Raw genomic sequence first — 9,423 nt, forward strand, 5'->3', positions numbered from 1 at the left:
TTCTGCTTTATGTTGGATAGAGTATTCTTAATCTTAGGGCCTGGGGTTGATGTACTAATTCCGTATGTATCCATGTTGATATAAACTCGCATTGCACTGTTGTCTGTGTTCATTTACTATTTAAATACTATAGGTCTAGTATGGTTGGACCTACTACTCATCGACCGCCTAATGTTTATTTGCTTGATAAGAATATTTAACACTGAAATTCACGTTAAAAACTTGACCTACGTGATTGAGAAAATCCAGCTCTATCAAATGCCGTTGTTCCCTTTTCGATTCGAAGTTTCAGTGCAAAAATATCACCGACGAACTTGCGTGGCCTCGTTTCAGCTCCCCGCGGTAACGCTCGTTATAAGGATCAACAGCTGTTTTTGCATTGACAATGCACGCAAACATAGAGTTGTATTGAACACCGTGTTGTAGAAAAAGTCTACGAAGCTTTTTAGAAACTTCCATAAAGGCATAGACATTACATTGTGCTGTCATTACGATTCGGTGAAAATATTCATTCGAAATTTTTTCCTTGATTAAAGCCATTAATGAACAGTGAATTTTCGTGTTTTCCCACACCATCCTCATCTACATTCAAAGCCAATCCATTTTTATGTGCTTTGCGCGCAGTGAAGTGCGTACTAAGCGTTCAGTGCGCCAATGAATACGCGGTCGGTTTAAAAGACGGTGGTTGATATGTAGTAGGGCTATCATAGACTACTATGATCTAGTGCAGTGTGTGTGAATAAAGAGTCATCCATGCATGATCCTTCTGCTTTGTGTACCAGGTACTTAAGGGCTGCAAATTTAGCAAACTTGAGAAAGCCAGATGGCAGAAGGCCGGGTACTAATCTGTAGACCTAAGTTTTGGTTTTGGAGCAGTCAGTTGACGTGCTTGTAGAAATTATGTCTGATTTGAATCTCTTCTTTTTCTTCGCAGATTTTTTCCTAAGCTGGCAGGATGTCATCCAGAAAATCAGCCAGGAAGAGGCGAGAGACTGCTAGCTCCGCTAGCGATGGAGACACCAACAACCTTAGTGCGGGATATGCAGAAACATCAGGGGAGGGAAAAGGAGCATCAAGCCTCCAGCCGTTGTCAACAGAGCAACTGAGCATGGACTATCGGGCCGGCGTTGTGATGGCCCTTACTTTTCCCCTCGCCATTCTCTTCTTTTGGAAAGTGACACTCCCTGTCACATGGTTTGTCGTCAAAACTGTTCTTGGGGAGCAGCTGATCCTCAAACTTTTCTTCCTGAAGCAGGGTAAACTTGTCAAGAGCTATTTGATGACCTCCTTTGTTTTCTTCTTTCTTCTTCTTCTTCTTCTTCTTATCATTATTATTCTTATTATTATTATTAGTAGTAGTAGTAGTAGTAGTAGTAGTAATAATAATAATTGCATTTATATGGCGCTTCATACTGACGTTTCTAAGCGCACTTTTGCTACTCATACAAATAGACTGGAAAACACAATAACATTAACAAAATCAGCGTTAACAGTAACAAGAGAAGAAGAAAGAAAAGAAAAGAAAAGAAAAATATGTGTGATACAATGGTACAATATTGATAACTGTGTGCACCTCCAGAAAAAAAAAAAAATTACAACTGATTAAACAGGTGAGTTTTGAGAAGAATTTTAAATGATTCGACAGATGAGGCATTCTGAATATAAAGAGGGAGTTTATTCCAAAGAGTGGGAGCAATGGAAGAGAAGGCTCGGTCACCATAACGGGTTTTTGTATGTGGGCCATGAAGTAATTGGAGAGAGGAAGATGAACGGAGGGGTCTGGCAGAAGAGGAGGAGAGGAGAGAGTAGTAGTAGTAGTAGTAGTAGTAGTAGTAGTAGTAGTAGTAGTAGTAGTAGTAGTAGTAGTTATAGTATTATCTTCATCATCATCATTATTCTTCACCATCTTCTTAGATCTTTATCTGCATATGTTAGTCTGTTGTTCGTAAATTCAAACAGCTGCCACACATAGTTGTGATTTATGAAATATGAATGCAAGCTCGAAACAAATGAATGATAGGCTTTGATGCCTCACTTTCCTAAGAACCCTTCTAATGACTTTTTGTGTATGTGTGTGTGTAGCATGCCTACTTATCATGTTAAGCTGTTGGGATATGATTACTAGACCTGTATTGCAGATTGTGGATAAACTACAACTGTAGAAGAAATGTCACAGGTTTCTCTTTGGCCAATATCGGGCTAACAAAAAAAAAAAAAAAGATATGAAAATAAATGACATAAGACAATACATTTTCCATATATGTACAACTTTGCTGGGACTGAAGAAGGGGACAATAACCATTCTTTTGTCTCAAATTTGGTTTGAAAATGATAAGAATGTCATATTGCCATATTTGTTAAATGGCAAAGTGGGAAGAGAACATTCCACTGATATGAAACTAGGCATGGATTCTTCAGTTTGTAACAAGGGATCTTATTCCCAGCTCAGACTTACTCTCGATCCTGACTGAGGAGTGCCCGTCATGGATCCCGGCAGAGGAGAGGTTCTTCTTGGACGACCGACTGGAGGAGACCGTGAGACGTCTGCCAAGCCCGGAGACTCCAGAGGAATTTGAAGAGCTCATTCTTCAGGGAGAGCCCATCATCATCACCAATGCCATGAAGGGTAGGGATCTTAAGGTGAAGTATTTGCTTAAAAGACACCTAGTTCTGGCGGTTCTGGCATACAGATCCGATGTTAAGCTGAGCTATCTTAGACTTGTTCGGTTCTGTCGCTGTTTTTTTTTTTAAAGGTAATATCCATTTCGGCCGTAACTTGGGGCTTCAATATGTCTGACAGTAATTGAAATATGCACTGTCATAGCAATGCACTTGACTCATTGCATAATCCATTAAATCATCTTTTCTTCGTATTACCTCTGCAAAGGGAGGAGGTTATGTTTTCATTACCGTTGGTTTGTTTGTTTGGCTGTGTGCAAAATAACTCAAAAAGTTGTGAAAAGATTTGTTTTTGCCCTTGTCACAAGTGTTTGTCAATAAATTGTGAATGTAGTTTGTGGGAAGTTTGTCTGTAAAATGTTTTGATCATAAATGAATGTTGATTCAGTGAAGCTCATTGTGATGAATATTGATGAAGTACCTACCTTAACTCTGTACTGTGTTACTTTTGGTGCAGTTGCTGAGGAAGGAAGTATCGTTCTTTCTGAAATATGTTCTATCATCTTTTAAATTAAAAGTGCAGTTATGGCATGATTTACAAGTGATATATCAAATTTGTTCATTGGAGTTTTAAAAAGGGATGATGGTACAGTTTTGATTGAGATGGGGCTTCAGGTTTCCATCTTCTTTTGATGATAATTTCTTGAAATAATGAGAAACCTTCTATGAAATATGAAAGCACATATAATTCTAAGAGGAATTCAAAATCTACTTGATGAAAATTGGTTTAAAAAATGGCTGAGATATCTAAAACAGAGAGATCCTTGTGAAAGGTTGGACCCACCTTTTATTATAATTGCTTTGTTTTACTTTTTTTTATTATCAGCCAATTTAAAGCTGATTTTCATCAAGTAAACTTTGAATTCTTCTTAGAATTATATGCTATTCAAAATTTCTTGTAGTGGTTACTACGTATCTCGCAAAAAGTTAAATACTGAATCTTCACCTCAACCAATGATATGCCATCCCTTTAACATCATTACTTATGAAAGAACCTTAGGTAATAGCACTGGACTTTGCTATCTGTCAATCAAGACAGGTGGGCATTACGATAGAATCCATGTCTTCCAACGTGTTGTCTCGTAGGTTGGGAAAGCTTCGGAACGTGGGATTGCGACACCTTCAGAAGACAGTACAAAGACGTGGAATATTTTGATTGGCAGGTAAGAGTGTATATGATGACAATTTGACACAAGTTTCAGAAAAGAAAAGTTGTCCGATTTATATCAGGTTAGAACAGCAGAGATTTGCATGCTTTCTATTCAATTAATTTTCCTGATGATCCTAATTTTGTGCACCAAGCAAAGTGACTACATTGTATCTGATGTCCATGCTGAGAAACATACGTAACTGTGAAGTTCTATGCAGCGCTATGACTGACTTTGTGTGCTGAACAATGAGATGTGGACATCAAATTATTGATCAACCGATGGAGGGATAACTGTTCATTGCAAAACAAGCTCACATATAGGAGTATATTCCACACATGTGCATTGCTTGGGATTTGATGTAACAACTACCCAGTAATCCATTTCAATATCTACGCAATTAGAAATAAAAGCTTTAGCCCAGGCCATGAAGAGATTACTAGCACAGTGTAAAATTATTTTTGATGCAAGAGAATCCTTTTTCTATCACATATGTATTCCAGCATAATCTTTTTTTCTCTCTTTTGGTAAGCAAATTGTTTTTAACAAATTCTTATTTTCTATGCCATTATTTTTGTGTTGGCATGAGAAATCTGAGGAAGTGCTGCATCTGAAATGGCAGAAAACTTCACAATGTCATTTATTAATTTGTTTTATTTTGTAGATTTGTATTTAAGTTTCGTTCTAAAGATATGTGAGACTTGGAGAGGATAAGGACATGAATAAATTGCTATTTTAAACTCTGTTTTTTGCAATAGATGTGTGGAATGACCAGGATGATCCCCTCATTACCCATTTGTGGCACATTTCCAGCAATTGAGTCTTAGCGAGGATCATTGTCATGCTAAACACTGATTCACATTCGGTTGATTGTAAGATTTTGTCACTCCTAGTCCAACAATTTTCAATCATCATCTATGTGGAGGAAAAAAAAAATATGCTTAATTCATATTCAAGGTAGAAAAGCTTGTGACAAGCATTTTTTTAAGCATTGCAATTGATGATGTTTAAAGTATGTTTTGCTTTTGGGTAGACACATGTAAATAATGACCACCACTCAATTGGATTTTATGTGAAAATGATATGTCACAGAATGCATAGCAGCTCCTTTGACCATCTTTGATTCATGTGTGGACCTTTGTTTTATGATTGATTTGTTGTTTCTGTCTGTGTTTCTCAGGCTGGCACGAGATTCAAGTTGGCCAACATCACCAACAGACCAGGCTACGAGGGCATGAAGTGTGCGTCTGGCTACATAGAGGGCTTCTGGCCTGAAAATGCCAAATATTTACAGGTATGCAGATGCAGTATGTTTCAAAGAGCATTACACAGCTTCATATTATGCTTTCTGCAAAGTCTTTGGCTGGCTTGCACAACCAACAAAACATTAATGTTACAAATGGGGTGTCTGTAGATACCAGACACAGTGCACACATTTGTTGGATATCAAATGTACTGTGTACTATCATACAGTATATGGATACAGTGAATGTAATACTTACAAGCTTGTAACACCGGTATATAGCTAAAGGCATTGAAATACTGTTAACTTAAACTTGCAGGCAAGATCTTTTAAACTCTGGACTACTGGCACACAGTTGCAAATTGTAAATAAATATAAGCACAAGAAAGGTGAAAATATGCCTATTAAATGTCTCTGACCCCCCCCCCCCTTCATATGTTCTCGTTGCCATGGAGAAAGGAGTGTGTAGCCACTCTTTGTTTTTGCATCATGTAGACTACAGCCTAGAACTTTATGCTTGCAAACCTTGCCTTGTTTTACTTGATGATAGGCACAGATGTTTGGAAAATGATGCATCATGCGTTACCCCGGAGTACCGTTGTACCCCGGGGTACCACGTTGTGTAGTGCCACCTCACGTCCACTTGAGGATAGCCGCAGAGAAATGCATGCACTGTGTGTGCGTGTACATAGTCATTCCCATACCACTGCATGTTATACTATGCATGCATGGTAAGCTGTGCTAGCAATAGCAAGTGCTTCAGTGCAGCGCAGTGGCTAGCACGTGCTAGCTCCAGCACCAAAATAATTTCCCACTTTTTGACACCTAGGGTACAACCTTAAAAAAAAAAAGTAATTCAACAAAATGGCTGATTTTTATTTGGTACCCCGGGATACCATTTATGTCATCAAATGTAAACGTGTTAATGACTGGAGATTTCCCAATCCTACCCACTCCCTTTGTGTCAACATGGCTTTTCTTTTTGACAGAGGCATTGTTTTTTTTTTGTTTTTTTTTGGGGGGGGGGGGAGGGAGACCAACCAAATGCTATCAAGAAAGATTATCAGGTTATGGCTAAGTTCATGTGGAGGGTTACGTGAGATATACTCAGCTGCAGTTTATCAGTATAAAGAAATTTGATTTGTGTTCCCCTCTGATCAGGATTGGCTGAAAAAGATGTCCCCCCTTCCGGCCTTCCTACCGCGCTATGCCATGTCACCTGACTCCAACCTCACAGGGTTCCTGGGGGTTCCGGGAACGGGCGTGTCACCTCATCTAGATGAGACCTGTGACACTTTCATGACTGCACAGGTTAGTCCCTTGCCTATTACTCCTTTCACTCTTCCTTGAATCTTAAATGAGAGTGAAATCCAAACATGTGGATTGAGTGAATGTAGCAATATTAGTAGAGTACATCAGTGAAGTTTGAGCAAGATTTCGCAATCTGTTCAAAAATATGAAGTTTTTTAAAGTTTTGATGCTGCCATTGCTGGATGAGAAGACGTCAACATTTCATGAGTGTACCTAGTGTGCATCAACTATTTATACTCTTATATAGCATGTAAATTATTTTGAAAATCAGTTTGAAACAGAAGTCGTTGTTTGGTTTGGTGCTTTACTGCAATGAAGATTAAAGATTTTAATAATCAAGGACAAGCATGCATAGATGGTACCCATTCTAACTTCCTGTATCCATGATGTTGTTATTTTCAGTTCAGTGGAGTAAAGAATTGGAGTCTCTCCTGGCCTGTGAGAGAACATGGACAGGTCAAGTGGAGAAATCCTGTGGTATTCACACTTTATCCAGGTGACCTTATAACATTTTTGTTCACATTTTGAAAATTTGGCTGTCAGTTGAGGACATAATGATTACTCATTACATAACTCTTTGCTTTCTTCCTTAGAACTTTATTTAGTTTCTTCCAAGGAGCATTAGTATTATTGTATATTTTATTGAAAGGGCTAAATGTCATGTGCCTGATGTTCCACTGCTATGCAGGCTGGCTATTAAAGTGGGTGTATTTCTCCGTGGTATTTTCATGTCACCCACCTGCAGTATTTTTTCACCAGGTATTAAAGTCAAACAAACATGCCAGTGAAGGGTAGTAGCTTTATCAATTTTCAATTCACACCACAATCTTATTTCATTTGTTCACAGTTCACCATGTTTGATTCTTCCCCCAAAAAGTATTATCCCTTATTTTTAAGCATCAAGATATTGCTTCCACAAATTTCCATGCAATAAAGATAAATGTACAACAGAGTTAGTAAGTATTAGACTGGTCAAAGACATCCAGAAATGTCAATCCCTATTGTCAAAATCATGATCAATTTATCACTAATGAATCTTTATGCAATTAGGGGACCATACTCTTGGAGGATTTGCTCATGTCTTTGCTCATGAGTGCCTGAATATATTTTGTGATGGTTCCGTGTGGTGCATTTTTACTTTTAAGAACTTATTCTTATCACATCTATGACACATAAATATAGACATACAACTCAAAGAATCACAGTGAAGTGTACAGAAATACAAGGCTTACATCCCTTGATGCAGTGGCATTCAGCAGATAAGACTGAGCACACAGTTGCAAAAATAAGATCATAGTTTCAAAACATGAATTTGTTTCACAAGTGTAGTAGTGTTATCTTATCGCAACTTGCCAGATTGTGAAACTCAATAATGCATGTACAGTGTATACAAGTGTAATGACTCATGAAGTATGTGAATATAACTATGCAAGATTTCATGCACCCACTGTATTCTTATACCTCTGTCTCCGGGCATAGCAGAATGATCATGGGTCAGACTTATACATCTTTTCTCTTTGAAGTCCATTCATTTTTTTTTATCCTGGTAGGAAAATTCAGAGTATGGCCCACAGCATTCTAAGTGAGCTCACACCCCGATATTGAGAATTATTCAGCATTGAATACACTTGTATCTCGTTTATTGGCCATTCATGTGAAACTTTTAAGTATTTGTTATGGCACATGTTGCCTTTTGTTACAATGGAGGCCAAACATATACTTTGTGTATACTCATATGTAAATATTTTGTATAGGAAGTAGCAGAGACTGAAATATCAAACCATATCTTATTGAGACATAATTTCATTCCCGATACATTGAAATAGGGTGCATGTAGAGGACGAAGACATGGGTCATGGTATTTTCTTTGTCTTAAAAGGGTACACACTTAGTGGCTACTTTTCATGGTGTAGACCTTTAGCATTGCATGATTTGGCAATGAATCAATGTCCTATGAACATTTTTCTGTATTGACTGTTTTTTTTTTCTTCCCAGACATCTCAGGTAATATCTTGGTTTGGAAGTTTGTTTGTTTTTCGAACACACTATGGCAAATTCTTTCCATCCCATCTTTGCATGGGGATCTCTTGTTTGTTTTCTTTTTTCTCATTGTGTAACAAATACTTTGTAACATATTTTTTTCCTTCCCAACCTTCTTCAGCATCATAGAAAGTTAGTTTTTGTCTTTTCTTAGCTTTATGATAGCTGGCTTCCCTTTCCCAGGCTTCTCAGGTGGCATGTTTGGTTCTCTTCTTTCTTCAGAAGGAAAACAAATCTTGTCATTTTTTTCTTCTTCTTCTTCTTCTTCTTCTTCTGCTTCTTTTTCTTCCTTTCAAAGGTCATGAAATGAGTTTTCAACAGTGGTATTTTTTTTTTGTACACTTGTATTGTGACTAATTGACAAATTGCCCTCCATCAACATAAATGCACAACAACTATTCAGTGTTAAGGAGTAATAGCCATGATGGAAATCATGGACATACAGACGTACAGGACAGATCAGATATGTACTAAAAAACAATTAATAGTTAATGTGTATTTTTATGTCAATGAAGGACAATTGGTCAGTCAGTTGCAATAACAAAAAAAGGACAACTCAATGCAAGACTCATTCATTTGGTATTTTATGTTTGTTTGTTCAGTTTTTTTTTTTTTCCCCTGCTTACCTCAGTGTAATTGTGTGCTTGGTCTTTTCCTTTCACCTCCTGTCCAGGGACCTCATGTTTTGGTATGCCAACATGCGACATCACACCGAAGTCATTCACGGCTGCTCCCTCAGCTTCACTTTCCGCCTACACACGCCAGTGCCCAAGATCTACTTCACGGACCAGCGCAAACTTGTCCTGGATCTGGGGAGGAGGAGCGCCTACGCCTCTACGGAGAGACTCACTCCTCGGACATGTACTTCATGGACAAGTGTCGGCTAGTGGTCAAGGGGGACCAGGTTTTTGTACGTTGAGGAGTCATATATCTTTTGAATACGTTTATTCCATTTGCAGTTACATTGTTTTGTTTTTGTTGTGTGTCATTTTCCTTTTAGTG

The 9,423-nt window shown here is 38.0% G+C and overlaps 1 pseudogene; it reads left to right on the forward strand.

Annotated features, from left to right (window-relative positions):
* Positions 1 to 955: 955 nt before the first annotated feature.
* On the forward strand, positions 956 to 9,331 carry LOC139713672 (uncharacterized; annotated as a pseudogene).
* Positions 9,332 to 9,423: the final 92 nt, after the last annotated feature.

This window comes from Diadema antillarum, unplaced genomic scaffold, assembly GCF_040938485.1.
Source record: "Diadema antillarum isolate AM-2024a unplaced genomic scaffold, OU_Dant_1.0 seq00002028_RagTag, whole genome shotgun sequence".
Lineage (NCBI taxonomy): Eukaryota > Metazoa > Echinodermata > Echinoidea > Diadematoida > Diadematidae > Diadema > Diadema antillarum.